Raw genomic sequence first — 16485 nt, 5'->3', positions numbered from 1 at the left:
TGCCGCTGACAAGAATGCAAACCAACAAAGAATACACAGCGAATGGACACAGAGAGTAGACAATGGGGGGGAGGGGAAGAGAAATAAATAAAAAATAAATCTTAAAAAAAAACACAGTAAATTACACCATAGTCACAAAACCAGTGAGTCCAATATGAGAAATGGAAACAGTGCCAATACAACAATCTTCAGATTAAAAAAATATTCCTGCTTAACTAATTTTGTAGATATAACTAAAATATATCTGTTTCTCTTGTTTAAACATGCATCCATACAGATATGTATGGATTTACCTAAATTGGAAGTGGCTAGCTAGGCATCACTTTTTCAAAAATCTCTTTATTGATAAATTATTCACGTACCATAAAATTCACCCATTTAAATCTATATTTCCATGACTTTTAGTATAGTCAGAGTTGTGCAACCATCACCACAATTTAATTTTATTTTCATCACCCCAAAAAGAAACCTGTACTCATTAATGTTCACTCCCCATTCTACATTCCCTGCTCCCACCCCAGTAACAACTAATCTACATTCCATCCCTATAGATTTGCTAATTCTGGACATTTCATAAAAATGGAAATCCTATAGTACAGGGTCTTTTGTATCTGGTGTCTCTCACTTGGCATAGTATTTTCAGGGTTAATCCATATTGTGGAACATAGCAATACTTAATCCTCCTTATTGCTGGTTAACATTCCATTGTATGGATATTCCACACTTTGTTTATCCATTCATTAGTTGACATTTGGGTTGTTTCCACTTTTTGGCTATTGTGAATAATGCTGTTATGAACATTTGTATGCAAGGTTTTGTGTAGACATATGTTTTCATTTCCCTTTGGTATATACCTAAGAGTAGAATTGCTGGGTCATATGGTAACCGTGTTGAACTTTTTGAAGAACTGCCAAAATGTTATTCAAAAGTCTGCACCATTTTACATTCCCACCAGCAATGTAAGAGTGTTCCAGTTTCTCCACATCCTCGCCAACTCTCATTGTCCATCTTTTTTATTATAGTGTAACCGGATTTTGTCTAGGTTCTTGACTATGCTGCAGAAATGAATTTCAAGAGCACGTCAAATAAGTTAGACCAGTAATTTACTAAGGTAGGAAGGGAAGACAAATGGAAGAAAATAACATCATGGGTGCCAGGTAGAGAGGAAGGGGCTGAAAAGTGATAAAGCAGGTTGATTTACAGACTACAGTTCCCCATTATAGATTATAAATGCCCAGATTTACTTGCATAGGGATCCAAGCTGGGGAGAAGGCAGCCAGAATCGGGGTCCAAAGGTGAGAGAGTGTTCAGGACTTTGCCTGCTTTTTGAACAGTTAATTATTCCACCCCTTTGCTAATGGCATAGGAAGAGTACCAGCTGTTTGCCGTTTTGATTGATTACCCCACCCATCAATCCCCCAGGAGGGCCCAATGTAAAGTCCTTGGGGAATATCTGGGGTGTCTCCAGGTTTCCAGAGGAAATCTTGTTCTGAATGGCAGAATCTTGTGTGTGTGTGTGGGGGGGTCTTCCAGAAGCCATCTTGGGGTTATTTATGTCCACATGGACTTCTTGCCATGTTCCAGATCCATCTATTGATTTCTGTCTTACTAGCCAAGCTTCAACAGCCGTCCTAGTGGATGTGAAGTAGTATCTCACTGTAGTTTTGATTTGCATTTCCCTAATGACTAATGATGTTGCACATCTTTTCATATGCATATTAGCTACCTGTATGTCTTCATTGGTGAAATGTCTATTCAAAATACTTTGACCATTTTTAAATTGGGTTATTTGCAATTTTATTGTTGAGTTGTAAAAATTCTTTATATATTCTGTATATTAGATACATGATTTGGGGATAATTTTTCTCATACTCTGGGTTATCTTTTCACTTTCTTGGTGGCGCCCTTTGAAACATAAGAGGTTTTTTTAAAAAATATATAAAGTTAAATTTATCTACTTTTTTTTTTGGTTGTTTGTGCAAATGTTTTAAATTTTAATGAAGTCCAATTTATCTAGTCTTTTGTCACTCATGCTTATGGTTTCATACCTAAAAAACCATTGCCTACTCTGGGGTCATGAAGAATTATTCCCGTGTTTTCTTCTAGGAAATTTATAGTTTAAACTCTTCCATTTAGGCTATGATCCTTTTTGCGTTTCTGAGTATTTTGTGAGGTTGAAATTGATTCTCTTGCATGTATATAGCCAACTGACCCAGCACTATTTGTTGAAAAGACTATTCTTTCTTAATTTAAATGTCTTGGCACTCTTGTGGAAAATTGATTGACTATAAATACAAGGGTTTATTTCAGGACTCTCAATCCTGTTCCATTGATCTGTGTTTCTGCCCTTAATGCCCATACCACACTTTCTTGTTTACTGTAGTTTTGTAGTAAGTTTTTTTAAAGATTTATTTTATTTATTTCTCTCCCCTTCTCGCCTGTTGTCTGCTCTCTGTGTTCATTTGCTGTGTGTTCTGCATCCGCTTGCATAATCCAGCAGAACTGGGAAACTGCATCTCTTTTTTGTTGCGTCACCTTGCTGTGTCAGCTCTCCGTGTGTGTGGCACCACTCCTGTGCTTTTCTAACTCGGGGCGGCTCTCCTTGCAGGGCGCACTCCTTGCACGTGGGGCTTCCCTGCGCGGGGGCGCCCCTGCATGGCATGGCACTCTTTGCGCATGGCAGCACTGCACATGGGCCAGCTCACCGTGCAGACTAGGAAGCCCGGGATTCGAACCCTGGACCCTCCATATGGTAGACGTACACTCTGTCAGTTGAGCCACATCTGCTTCCCTGTAGTAAGTTTTGAATTCAGAAAAGATGAGTCGTTCTCTAACTCTGTTCTTTTCTTTTTTTAAGATTTATTTCTCTCCCCTCCCCACCCCCACCCTGTTGTCTGCTCTCTGTTCTATTCGCTGTGTTCTTCTACGTCCGCTTGCATTCTCCGCGGCACTGGGAAACTGCATCTCTTTTTTGTTGCATCACCTTGCTGCGTCAGCTCTCCGTGTGTGCAGCACCATTCTTGGGTGGGCTGTGCTTTTCACACAGGGCGGCTTTTCTTGAGGGGCACACTCCTTTTGCGTTTGGCACCCCTACACAGGGGAGTCCCTGCGTGGCACAACTCTCCTTGCACGCAGCAGCTCTGCACGTGGGCCAGTTACCACATGGGTCAGGAGGCCCTGGGTATTGAACCCTGGACCCTCCCATAATGTAGGTGGACGCTCTATCAGTTCAGCCATGTCCACTTCCCTCTGTTGTTCTTTATAAGATTGCTTTCGCTATTCCATGGACATCACTTTTTTAGGTCTTCCTTAGTCTAAACCTCAGTTTTGTAGTTTCAGGATCTCAATTGTATCAGTTTCTCCTCAAAGTGAACAGGTACTAGAGCATCAAACTTGCAAGAAATTGACCAAATTTGATTTATATATTATGGGGTATTTCTATTTGGTGACCTGAACTGACCTGAACAAAAATGATTATACAGGGAATTTCCCCCTCCAAGGTGCCAAATTTGTAATTAAAATGTTGCTTAATAAACAGAGAATTGGAAACTGAGTTTGAAAAGAGGGAATAAAGCACATGGTTAAGAGTCACAGGCGCAGGGGCCAGACAGATGTAGATTCAAATCCTATTTCTGCCACTCAATGACTGTGTAACCAGGGAAAGCTTTTGGATCCTCTTCATCTGTAAAATGGGAATAATAATCCCTTTCTCATAGGATGGTTGTGAAGGTAAAATGAAATAAACAAATATAAACCCTTAACACTGCCTGGAACTAGATAATTTTCAGTAAATGGAACCTGTCAGACATACTCTTAGAATGTTTTATTCAGGGTATAGAGAACCACTTTCTGTATTGGCACAGGCTTTCTGGAGACCTGAACTGTTGTTTACAGATAAAGGGGCTTTTTGCTTTGAAAGATATTTGGTAGCAAAGGAACCATCCTTTCTGGAGTGGGACCTGGTGACCCTGAGAGCATGGCCAGCACTTGGCTCTATATTTCATTTCCTGATGGAAATGCTGGGCCTGGGTTGCCAGATTGTGATGTGGTTGATGATGTTGACTCTTGCGAATGTGGACTGCAGCAGGTTATATTTATTGACCCAGCCCCTAAGCAGTTGTTCACTACAATAACTTTTCCTGAGTACACATATCCAGAAACCTCAGTTATCCGGAATACCACCGCGAGCTAGGAAATAAGGGAAAACCAGTCACTGCGCAGTCAAAATAGATGTCACAAGAACTCATGTACTTAACTCACAGGAGAACCCCACAGAAAATCTTTCCTCAAAACCTGAGAGTCAAACTAGTAAAAGTTTATCTAGTAGAAGCATCAAAAAAGTAGGAAAGAAGGTTGTTACGATGAAGAATGTGTTAGCCTTTTAGTGAGGAAGGAAACCTACAAAGCAAAGCAAAAATACAACAGATGCATTTTTTAAAAACCCCAGCATTTTACAGTCCTTTTCGTATAAGTGCAAATAGATAGATTTACTTTTGAGGGGATTCATTGATCACAGCAGAAAACAATAATGTTGATAATGTGATGCCCCTTTATGATCAATAAAAGTATAAGCTATTTTCAAAGGGCAGTATTTGAGAAAACATGACCATTTTCGTCTCAGAAGGGGAGGTAGTTATGTAAACTAGGTAAAGTTTTCATTCATGTTGGATATCTTATTTTCTTATGATGCCCAGATAAATGAGCTGTCACTGGCCTAATTGAACTTAACAGGTTGAATTTGCAAACTAAAGCAGTATTCAAATAATAAGTGGTATAGGGAGCTCAGAGATGGACTGTTTCTATGCATTCTTTTCCTGGTATGTGGTTGTTACTAAGTATTATTGAAGACAATCAAACTGTAATTGTAACTTTTCTCTCAGTGGGGTTTTTTCTCCCACCCCCTTCAGTCTTTCAGCTAAATAGAGCTACACTGGGGGACTTCATGAAGAATATTAGGAATGAAATTAGTTGGCAACTAGCAGTACCACATTACTCCAGTCATTCAGTTTTGATCAGGCATAAACAAGCAGAGTGACATTACTCTATACTCTGTGGACACAGAAATTAAAGAGGTTTCTGTCAGCTCTACATGGAATGCTAAATATCACCAACACTGGATTAGAAACAGCAGAGTCTGGAACACAAGGTAGGCTGACTAAAGTTTAAACATTCCATTATTTTTTATTTTATTTTTTGATTTGCAGCTTACATATATCTTTATTATAATATCTGTTGAATGAAGTATACTTGTATTTTTTGAGGTCACAAAACAGTTAAGGTCAGAATGGGGAGTAGATCCCAGGTCTCCAGTCTCTCTGCCTAATATAATACTTGGAAACCTCAGTGGACTAAAACAGTAATTACTACTTATTATCTCCCATCTCCTTTTTTTCTATTATTTTATGTATCTCGCATTTTAATATGGATTTTAAACTTTTAACCAGGTAAAAATCATACCAGGGCGTGGAAGAGAGGCCCATAGAATTTTAGAGCTGCAAGACTCTTAGAAAACTCGTCCAATCTCTTCATTTTACAGAGGGGAAAACAGAGGCCCTGGGACACGGAATAACTTAATGTCGGTCGCTCAGTTAGTGACAGAGGTGAGGGAACCCACGTGTCTGACACCTTCGTAAGCCAGTGGTTTTCCCATGCACTCCCTACTCTTAGGATAGTGTTGCCGTCTCTCCTTGTATTTTTTTCTTCATTCTCTGCCTTCTTAATTGTGCAATAATTTAGAAGGAGGGCAAGACTAGGTTTCAGTCGCAGCTCTCCACCACGTGGACTGCGCACTCTCTCTCTAGATGAGGATTTGGGGCTGGGTCCTCCTTAGCCCGGCGCCTCTTCCTTGGCAGGTGCTCAGCACCTGGGCTGAATCGCTGCAGAATCGCGGTGGCGCTCCTTGCTCCCGATTTTACAAGCGCGAGCCTGTACCACCCAGGTCTCAGCGCGAAAAGAAAACGTGAGTCGGCAGCCAGGACCGCCTGAAAAATGTCCTGGATACCCTCGTCGTTCCTCAGCAGACCGGGTCGGGCAGGGAGATGCCCTGCGTGTGAGTGACCTCCGCTCCGACCTCGCCACTGGCCAGAGCGCCGCCGGGGCGGGCCTGTCCGGGCCTGACGTGGCGGCGACGCCGCGAGGAGGGCGGCGAGAGGGGAGAGGCCGCCGGGAGGGCGCGGCCTGACGTGGCGTCCGCGGCGGGGCGATGCGGGGAACCCGGGCCACTGCACTGCCCTGCGCCCCGGCCAGAGGGCGCCCGGACCCAATCCTTCCCCACCCCGAGGCCGCCAGGGCTCCCGGAGTAACCGCACTGGCGATTGGGTCGGCGGCGCCGCGGGGCCATGTTGGGGCAAGGAGGCAACCCAGCCTCTCCCCACTCGCCGGCCTCCACGCCGGCTCCGGCTGGGCCGCGAGTGAAAGGGAGCACGAGGGGGATCCTCCCTCCGCGGTAGCCCCACGCGGTCCAAGCGTCAGCGGTAGCAGCCGCGGCCGCAGCCGCCCTGTGCGCCCTGGCCAATCAGCGGTGCGGGCACAAATATGCAAATGTGCGCCCGTACTGCTGGAGTGCCGCTCGCAGGGGCTGGTGGGGTCGCGCCGGGGAGTGAACTGGGCCAATCAGGCGGGTGCGTGGCGGCGCGGGGGAGGCGGTGCCCCTTCACTCCTCCCTCCTCTCCCTCCCGGCCCGCGCTGACAGGGGGGCCTGGCCGAGCCGCCGGTAAGTGCCGCCGCCCGCTGCTGCCACCCGCCGCCCCAGGCGTGGGGAGGAAGCCCAGGGGCGCCGCGGGGTAGCGGCCGCCGCTCAACTGGTGGGGAGAGGCGGGGGCGGGTCTGTCAGCCGGGTGGTCGCCTTAGCCGCCCCCACCCGGCCAGCCGCGCGTGTCAGTCTCGGTCGAGGCGGGGGGCGGCGGGGGCGCCTCAGTCATGGCTTCCGAGAGCCAGCGGGCGGCGGTGAGTACGTGCTGCTGCCGCCGCCGCTCTACGGGGGAGGGGGGGGTTGGTCCGGGCAGGCTGCGCCACGCCGCCGCCGCCTCCTGAGGTGCGGGGCCCACGCCCGGGGACAGCAGGGACCGCGGGCCGGGGAGGCTGGGGAGGGGGCGCTCCCCGCACGTGCGGCCCAGTCAGCCTGCGGCCCGCCCCGCGCCTGTCATGGCTGCAGGCTGCTGTCCCGCCCCGCCGCCCCGGGGTCGGGACCTGGTTCCCGCGCCTGTTGCGTAGGATGAGGCGAGGGCTGGTCGGGCGGCAAGGGCGAGGCGGTGTGGGGACAGTAGGCTGCGCCCCCCCCCTTCCCCGCCCGGCGGGAGTCGGGGCCTCCCCCCCGGCTCGGCTCCCTCCCAAGGGTCGGGCTTCTCTCCATCCTGCAGCCTCTTCCCCCGACCGCCTGCTTTCTCGCCCTGGTGACTCATGACAGGGCGTCCCCGGCAAGCGCTGGGTGCCCCGGAGCACGGGACGCCTCCGGCGCTTTCCCAGGCCTTGCCTCTCCGGTGCAGACCGTCCTGTCTTCCCTCGGATCCTTCTCTCCGAGGGGCAGCCTCTGGGGCCACTCCACGTCTGCAGCGTGGCCGAGACCCCAGCAGCCCCTGTCCGTCAGCCGCTCCTGTCGCCTTCTTGCTCTCTGGGTGTGGGACGTGATGGGTGGTTCCTGGGCTCTTCGAGGACATCCATCCCAAAGCCAAGCACGACCCGGAAAGCCTGGTGTCTTACTAGCCTGTCGCAGTTGGCAGCGCAGAGTGGTTTCTGTTCGCTTTTTGGTTTTGCTTTGCTTTGTGGTTTTCGTTTGTTTTTGTTTTGCTATTTAAGAAAAATAAAAACTTTTCAGAACAAAGTAGACGATTTTTTTTTTGAAGTTGTGATATTAACAGTTCTACACAAATGCTCTCTTGGAAGACTGGAATTTGACACTGTTGTGACTTTTATCCATTTATGTGAAATATTCTTACCAACAAAAAATTCCCCCTTATTAAATAAAGTTTATCTTCATTAATAAAACCATTGTCTATCACAAATTAGTTTCTCAGTTTCGGATACCACTGCTCATCTTTTCCTTAATTCTCTAATTCCAGACTGTTGAGTTCTACTTAACCGACTGTGATGATGAACAGAAAAATGGGCTTTCTTATGTAATGTGACTGTACATAACTGTGCAGGTACTTTTAAAAGAACCATGAGTCTACCAGTACTTCGTTATACACAGAACCATGCAAGAAGGTGAACTGGAGGAGTGATTCCACATAGCAGAGGGAGGAATTAGTCGTTTTTTGCAGTCCCAAAGAATTGGCCATAGTTTCTTTCTGCTGGATTTATTGAATTGAATTTAAATTCAGCTCTTTGCTAACAGCAGGCAGCCCTGAACCTTAAATATGAGTAGATATTTGTTAAATTAAACACATCTGTTGCTTCAAATGGGTTAAACCTGTATTATGTATCGTCCAAGATTTTTTTTTCTGCTTCTATTGTTTCAAAAGTTCACGTTAAATAGTTTTAGTGTACTACAAAATATTGGCAGATCTTAGTTCTTGGAGAGTTTTTTATTAAACTATAAATCATATAGACATGAAATGCACTGGAAAGAAAAATAGTTGCCTCCCAGGTTTGGTTAAAGTGTCCCTGTCATCCCTGAACAGTTTCATGGAAGATGTGCCTTTTGTAAAGTTAAAAAAATAAAGCAAAAAATTTGAGATTGACAAGAAGGGGATGATTTCCTAAGGGTATAAGAAACAGATTTAGGAAAAAACTTCTCATTTGTAAAACCCTCTTGTTAAAGAGTTAAGGAGTAGTATTTAAATGAGAAGGAAAATGGCTTGGGGCATTAGTGGAGGCTATCATTAAGAAGCAGCCCTCCCCGGTGGAGGGAGTACTGGTTGGAGAGAATCAGGACTTTGTCACTTATCTGTCTATGTGGCTAGAGCCAGGTTTCTTCTACGAACCTTAGTTTTCTCTTGTATGAAGTTATTTCTGCTTCCTTAAGTTTTACAGTTCTATGATTCCAAGTATCCCATGAGGTGGTGTCCATTCTCTGAATTTAAAAATTATGTTTGTGTTTTGAGTGTTAAGAAAAGAGGGACGTTTTGAAACCAAAAGTATCATTGCCTTATGTTTAAAGAACATTTTTTTAAAAAGAAAAATCTCAAGTGGGCAAGTACGTATAAAGGTAAGAAAGCAATGCTGTCAGTGGAAAAAGTCAATGACAAGATTAATGAAATCATAGTTTTCAGTTTGAAACTGTTTAGATGAAAACCAAGTCCAAACTCCTTATCTAGTATAATTGAATGCCTTCTACAAGGCATTGAACTAGACCTTAGCTGTTTACCTGTGGGAACAAGATAGAACTTTAGGAGCGGTTTAAGGTATAATAAACTTAAGGAACTGACGTAACATCACCAATTGAGAAGTAAAATCTGTTGAACTTTCTATTGATAGTAAAATAAAAACTTTGGTACATTTGAAAATAACTTGTAGATATTTTTAAAGAGCTACATGTGTTGATTATTGATGTAAATATAGTAGAAAAAAAGTCAGCTAAATTCTCTGACAGAAGAAAAAGAAAAAGATGAAACCTAAAGAGGTCAGAGTCTACAAAGGAAAGATGTGACTGAAATAACAGATCTACTAGGGAAATTTTATCACGTAGTCACTAAGTGCAGTGAGTAAAGAACATAGGTAAGAATAAGGAAAGTTGAGAAATTGATCAGGATGAAAACTCAAGTTATGAAAGCATATTGTCACAAGTGTCTCAAAAACCTTAAAAGCAGAAATGGGGGTCAAGTATCAAGGTGATAGAATGTATTTTATCCTTCTAAGTTTTATGTAGCAGTTGTATTTTTAACATGAGATATAAGATTTAGCCCCTTTACGGTTTGTAAGTATAATTTATCACCTTCCAGTTTTTTATGTTCTAGCACTTTGTGCTGCCAGTTACTTCCTTATTTTGGCTTTTCTCCCTTGCTTTCTACCTCTGTCTCTGAATGCTCAGGTCAAATTCTACCTTGTGAATAAAAGCATCTCTTGTCATTGTAGCCCTCAGAGATTTCTCTTTCCCAGAAGACCATAGCATTATTTATCTCACTTGCTTGACATATGCACATTTTCCTGACATTCTCTCTATCGTATTGCCTTTCCATTTTCAGGAGCACTATTTTGCTCCTTCCTTTTAGAAACAGACTTGGAAAACTGAATAAGTAACAATGGGAGACCCCAAGAAGGGGAAGCTGCTGTGAGCTGTAATTTATTCTCTGGACTCCAGATTATTCACATTCATTAAACAGGTTTAGTAAGTGCGTACTATCCATCATGATCCTTCCCTTTGTGGAACTACTGTTCTCTCATGTGTTGATACTTAAGTCAAGACCTGAAGACTAGGAACCAGACAGAAGAGAAAAATGTGCATGAAGGCTGTGAAGGAAGAAAACGCTTAATATGTTGGAAGAAATTTTAAAAGTTCATGGTGCAGTAGGGAAATGATGAGGAAAACCATGCTAGATGAAATTGGAAAGGTAGGCAGAGAGTGGATCATGCAGTGCCTTGTAGGGCATGTTAAAGAGTTCTGGCTTTACCAAGGATATTGTAAAGCCATTCAGGATGTTGAAGCGGAGGAGTAATAATGCTTTAAATTTTTAAAAGTATCATTTTGAGAATGGGTTGGAAAAAACTAGAAGTGGAAACAGGTAATCTAATATTGCATTTGTCCAAGTAAGACATGAAGGTAGCTGAAACTAGGATGGCAGCTATGAAGATGAAATGAAGTGGAAGAATTAGAGATTACACACTCACCTATGTATATATGTAGTGAGAGAGGGAACTGACAACTTCATGATGGATTGGATATGGAGGGAAAGAAAGGTGTCAAAATATGACCTCCAGTTTCCTGGGTTGAACTAGATAGGTGGTGCTGTGGTCTACGGAGATGAAGAAAATGAAGAAAAGGTTTGGCAAGAAATTAAGTTTTGAACACCATCTTTAGACAAGTGCTTCGGAAGATAGGGATTGCTTTTATCTGAATGATAGGTACCTAAGTTAATATGCATTTAGCCGTAAGTGTGACACCATATTATTGCATACTTCATGGTGTATATTTTGAGAGGAAGGTGCAAGCTTCATATATAAGATTTTTGTCATGGGAGAACTGGTAACTGAAATTATCTTTTTAACAATGCACTTCAGTTTTTGAAAGTTTGTGACTTTTCATAATACAAGATTATATTATATAAGAAAACTTGAGATAAATAAACTCCAGTAGAGTATTAGATGCTTAATAACTCTGGGTGATGGTATAGAATACAAAAGATATGTGGTCTTCATATTCCTTGCATTCTTTTCAGTTATCTTGCAGGCAGCCTGATACTAAATTTATCATTTTTAACAAGGCTTCTGATGTTTATGAGTAAAAATTACAGCACAGATCATTAGGAGTTGTTATTCATCAAATAGAGCTCAGGTTCTGATGCTTCCGTTATGATTTGGCATTATTAAGTGAAGTTAAGAAAATCTAAAATTTTAAATTATACTTTAAACTTTTTTTTAACTAGTAATTTTAAACATTGCTGCTGCTAGACATGGACATGGTTTGCAATCTGAGAAAAACCATCTTTCTTGTCCAACAGTTATTTCAGTTTAGTTCACCTGACTAATCAGCAACAGTATAAAGTACTTTGAATTTTATTCTTTTGGAAATTGATAGGTATGCTTCTGAATGATAACTGCTAATATATATCGTTATTTTATAAGAGAAAGGGGAAAAGTCAAATTGTCGTAAAGTTTGTTTTAACTTAAAATTTGCATTATCACAGGTGGAGTAAACTAAAAAAGATTACTTTTTCTATAGAATTAGCTGGAATTCCATATGTTTCTACATGTTTTCAGTTACGCTTTTATTTTTATATTTTCAGTTATGTTTTTATCTTTATAATGGTGATCTTTAAAATGGAAATTAAATATTTACTCATTAAAAAAAATTTTTTTTCCATTCAAGGACTGAGCAGCCTTATGTAAAACAAATCTAGAAATTTAGGATTATAGATTTGAAGCACTTTAGTCTGTTTTACAGGTGAAGAAACCTAGGTACAGAGGTATAGAGTTGTCTAAGGTTTCATAATAATAGGGAATACTTTATTTCTAAGGTTCCATAATTTCCTGCATATCCAAACATAAGAATGTACTTATTAGTTCTGCTTTGGTGAGTGTATTAAAATTAATAGTTTACAGAGTTTACTGAAGTCCTTTCAGAGACCATTGCCAATGTTTTTATGAGTGATGTATTCTAAATGTTGACTTTTAAATACTTACGTTTCACCTTATTCCAGTTAGGTTTTTAAAAACTTTTAAAAAATTAAGTTATAACAGACACGTAGAAGAGTGTTTAAATCCTTAGTGTACAGTTCTGTGATTTCTTCAAAGTGAACATACCTATGAAATCACCCAGGTGAACAATTAGAATGTTATCTATACCCTGGAAGCACCCTATACATTCTTTCCCAATTACGCTTTCTTTCTTCCTTACCAGAGGTAACCATTATCCTGAATTCTAACACCATGATTAGTTTTGTTTGTTTTTGAGCTTTATGTAAATGGAACCATGTAGCATGTGTTCTTTTGTATAACATTATGTCTGTGAGACTCATCTTTGTTGTTCCATGCAGCAGTAGTTCATTCTCATTGCTGTTGATTCTAATGTATGAATATAGTACTATTGAACATTTGGATTGTTTTTGGTTTGGGACCAATATGCACAATACTAATATGAGCATTCCTTTGTGTGCCTTTTTGTGTACACATGCACGCATTTCTGTTGAGTATATAATACTAGGACCAGAATAACTGGTCATAGGCATGCTATGTTCAGCTTTAGCAATAATGCCATTTAGTTTTCTAAACTTGTGCTAATTTCCACTCCTGTTAGCATTGCATGAGAGTACTAGTTATTCCACGTTCAGTACTATGGTTTGATTAAAATAAGACCTTATTTGAAGAATGTTTGTGCTCTTTTTTTTTTTTTTTTTTTAATCTCCAGAGATGAATGTTTGAGGATGGATAACTCTTTCTACCTAAATGAAATATAGGACCAAGGAATATAAAATAAATACGAAATTTTTAGTTCAGAATTGAACATTTTATTTTCTTGTTTCACAGCATGAAACCATGTGCTTGCTAGATTACAGCTGATTCAAACAGAACACAATCTTACATGTTTTCGAAGTTATAGTCAAATAATAATTGATACTGTCTTTTCTTGATTCTTAAGATTTTGGTTTTTAAAATACAGGGAATACTATATCACTTTAAAAATATAGTTTGTGAGGAATGAAAAAAATATGTATATATGTGTGTATCTCCTGGAAGGAGATAGAAGGAAAAAACTTGTAAGTCAAGGTGAATTTTATAGCTGTTAGGTGTAATGTACAGAATACTTCAAAATAAGATCCTGGAGAAGGAGGGAGAAAAATATTACAAAGTTGAATAGAAATGTGTCAGAAATGGCCAAAATTCTCAGGTCTATTGATCAGGATGCACATGATATATATAAACAGGGTCCCAGGCTATTGCTTTCTTAGTATACTTTTAGATCAGACTTCAGGAGGGCACTGGTTTTGTTAAAGTATTGGCAAGTTAGGTTTTATATCTTTATTTTATACTAGTAGTAAGAAAATTTTAGAATTTATAGTAGTATTTCAAGAAAAATGGAATTGAAATTATCAACAATTCAAATGTGAAATCACATTTTAGAGAATATATTGGGGCAGATGTGTCAAAATTTGAATCTGAAATGCTAAGTAATTGCATTTGGTATAACTGAAATCACTGCATTGGGACATACACTTGTTAAACTACTTTGAATCAATCAGAAAAGTAAGGAAAGCCATAGGAAGAAAATCCAAGATGGTGTGGTTGTCAGAGAAGCTGAGAGAATTTCCAACCACCAAAGGGTTAATTGAAATGCGTTCAAATATTTAACCAGCTTTTACTCTGGGCAAGCAGGGTGTAGCTGTTAGTTGAGGTAAATATGTCAAAGCCCCTGGCTTTAAAGCACTCAGAGCATAAGTAGCATGATAAGTTGGGCAACAGAGATGATAGGAGGCTTCACATAGAAGATAGCATTTGAGTTTAGCCTCTTTTAGCCCTTTGGTTAGTGATGACAAGTGTTTCTTAGTGGTCAAAACAGGATTTGAGAGAGTATTTGGATTTGTCTAGGAGGTTATTCCTTACCTTTGAAAGTATAGTTTCACTAATTTTGTGGAGGCAGAAACTAAAGTACAAGAAATTATGGATCAGTTATTTTCAGTACTTAGCATTAAATGGAAGGATGAAAATAGGATGATAGCTAGATACAGTAGAATCAAAATAATATACTTGGTTTGTACAATTTTGTTAAGGTGAGAGATCATCTGATGCTCAATGTTAGAAGGAAGCAGGCAATTGTAAGGATAATGGTTAGAGAGCCTACAGAGAGATGGCTAGATGGAGTGTTCTTAAGAAGTGAAAAATTTGTCTTTGGAGAAGAGTCTATCCTTTTCTGAGAATAGAAAAAACGGGTAAATACAAAGGCTGATAATTGCTTCTGAAAAGATGATTGTTGAATTTCAATTGGAAAACCTCAGAAGAGTAAGAGGCAAGATAGTCATTGGGTGAAAATGAGGAAATTAGAATTGAAGGCTTGAAGAGAACAAATATCAAATAAAAGAAACAGATATTAACCTAGAAGCATAGAAAAGATCTAAGCAGAGGCAAGGGCCAAAATGAAGGTAAATTATAAATTAGTATTAACCTTGAATCAATAAGGTGCCAGGCATATAATAAATATTATAAATGCAATAAATATTCAGAAAATGTTCATTGAATTGAATTAGACTGAGACCTGGAAATAAGATTGTAGTGGAGATGGTAATACAGCATGATGGATTGAATGAGTGAAAATGGTCACCCCAGCACTCCAGTGTGAAAACACTTAGGTGCTAACAGAGTGCATTATATGGATTGTTTTCCAGTTATTCTTTGCGATTAGTACTGCTACAATTCTCATTTTACAGATGAAGAAATTGAGGCTCAAAGTGATTAAATGATTTGTCTCGGATCACATAGCTAGTAAGTGATGAATCCACGATTCCAACCTTGACTATTTTTAGAGACCATGCTTTTAACCACTATCCTATAGGGTCTCTAATGAAATCATTTATTTATGCAAGTAGGATTCTTTCACTGAGGGATAGTTGGGATTAAACTTTAAATGGGACCACTGAAGCATTCTTAAAGTTACAAAAATGATGTACTATTGCTTAAAAGAATCCTTTTGAAACTCATCTTCTGAAATAACTTATTAAGGATTGAGGGGTTTTGCTTTGTTTTGCATTGTGGCTTTAATTCCTGAAAGCATTCGTTGAGTATTTACACTAGTAGATATTAGAGTTACAAAGAGAAAGAACCCAATCTTGTTTAGTAGAAGAGACAGACAAGTGGAGCAAGAATGATAATACAGTGTGAAAGGTGTGGAATACAAAAAATGAGTGCTCAACAGCTTGGAGTATGTATATATGTGTATAAAGGTTTCTTGGGGATGGTAAAATTTGAGCTTAATCTTGAAGGCATGACCTTATCAGGTGGAAAAAAGTGGAGGGAAGTGATGTTGTAGACATAGAGAAACTTCCTGTATGCATTAATAGAAGTGTAAGAAAGGCATAAATTCAGGCCAGCTCTCCACATGGGCCAGCACTCCTGCACGGGGCAGCACTCCTGCACAGGGCAGCACTCCACGCGGGCCAGCACTCTGCGTGGGCCAGCACTCTGCGTGGGCCAACTCAACACACAGGCCAGTTTGCCTTCACCAGGTAGCTCTGGGCATGAAATCCTGGACCTCTCCTATATGGTAGACGGGAGCCCAATTGTTTGAGCCACATCCACTTCCCTCTGCTTATAATTTTTTTAAAAGAGGTGGAAATTAAGTACAACCAGATAGAATAAGCTTGGATCTTGGTAATAATATTTTAGCAAGCCAACCAAGAATCTTTATCTGAGTTCCTAGTTCTACAGATCAATGAGAAGATTTTATGTTTATTGAATATGTCTTCTGTTTTAGGACATTGAATATATTTTTTCTAAATTCTCCAACCACCTTGGGATGTAGATGGTCAGAGGAGAAACAGTTCTTAGGTTCCAGGAACTACTCAAGGTTACATAACTAAGAGGTGGCAGTTAGAATTTGAAACTACCCTTGAGTTCCTTCAACTACGTCGTGGCTGACTTGTATTTGCCAGATATTTTTCTAATTGGTGAATCAAATTTGTTTTCTAATTAAAGGCAATGTATAGATAATGCTATTAGATTAATCAGAAGCATGCCAGAGATATAAAGAACGGAGTTAAAATGAGATTTAATATAGCGTAAGCAAAGATAGAAGTGCAATACATGGCATTAAAACTTATGTGGGCTACCATGATGATTGTATATATGTACATTAATAGAACAACTTAAAAATGTGCTAATTAGGTACTGAAATAATTTAGA

The 16485-nt window shown here is 40.6% G+C and overlaps 1 protein-coding gene across 8 annotated transcripts in view; it reads left to right on the top strand.

The window, feature by feature from the left end:
• Positions 1–16485, top strand: part of CHD9 (chromodomain helicase DNA binding protein 9) — a 330078-nt gene that overhangs the window by 49796 nt on the left and 263797 nt on the right. For 4 of the 8 annotated variants that reach the window (XM_023587822.3, XM_058280022.2, XM_058280023.2 and 1 more), the window contains exon 1: positions 6574–6712. The exons of the other annotated variants lie outside the window; for them this stretch is intronic. The gene's annotated coding sequence lies outside the window, so the exon portion shown is untranslated. Of the gene's footprint in view, positions 1–6573; positions 6713–16485 lie in introns of those variants that run through there. 8 annotated transcript variants of the gene reach the window in all.

The sequence above is a fragment of the Dasypus novemcinctus genome, chromosome 18 (assembly GCF_030445035.2).
Source record: "Dasypus novemcinctus isolate mDasNov1 chromosome 18, mDasNov1.1.hap2, whole genome shotgun sequence".
NCBI classification, from domain to species: domain Eukaryota; kingdom Metazoa; phylum Chordata; class Mammalia; order Cingulata; family Dasypodidae; genus Dasypus; species Dasypus novemcinctus.
This window is presented reverse-complemented; position numbering and strand designations above follow the sequence as displayed.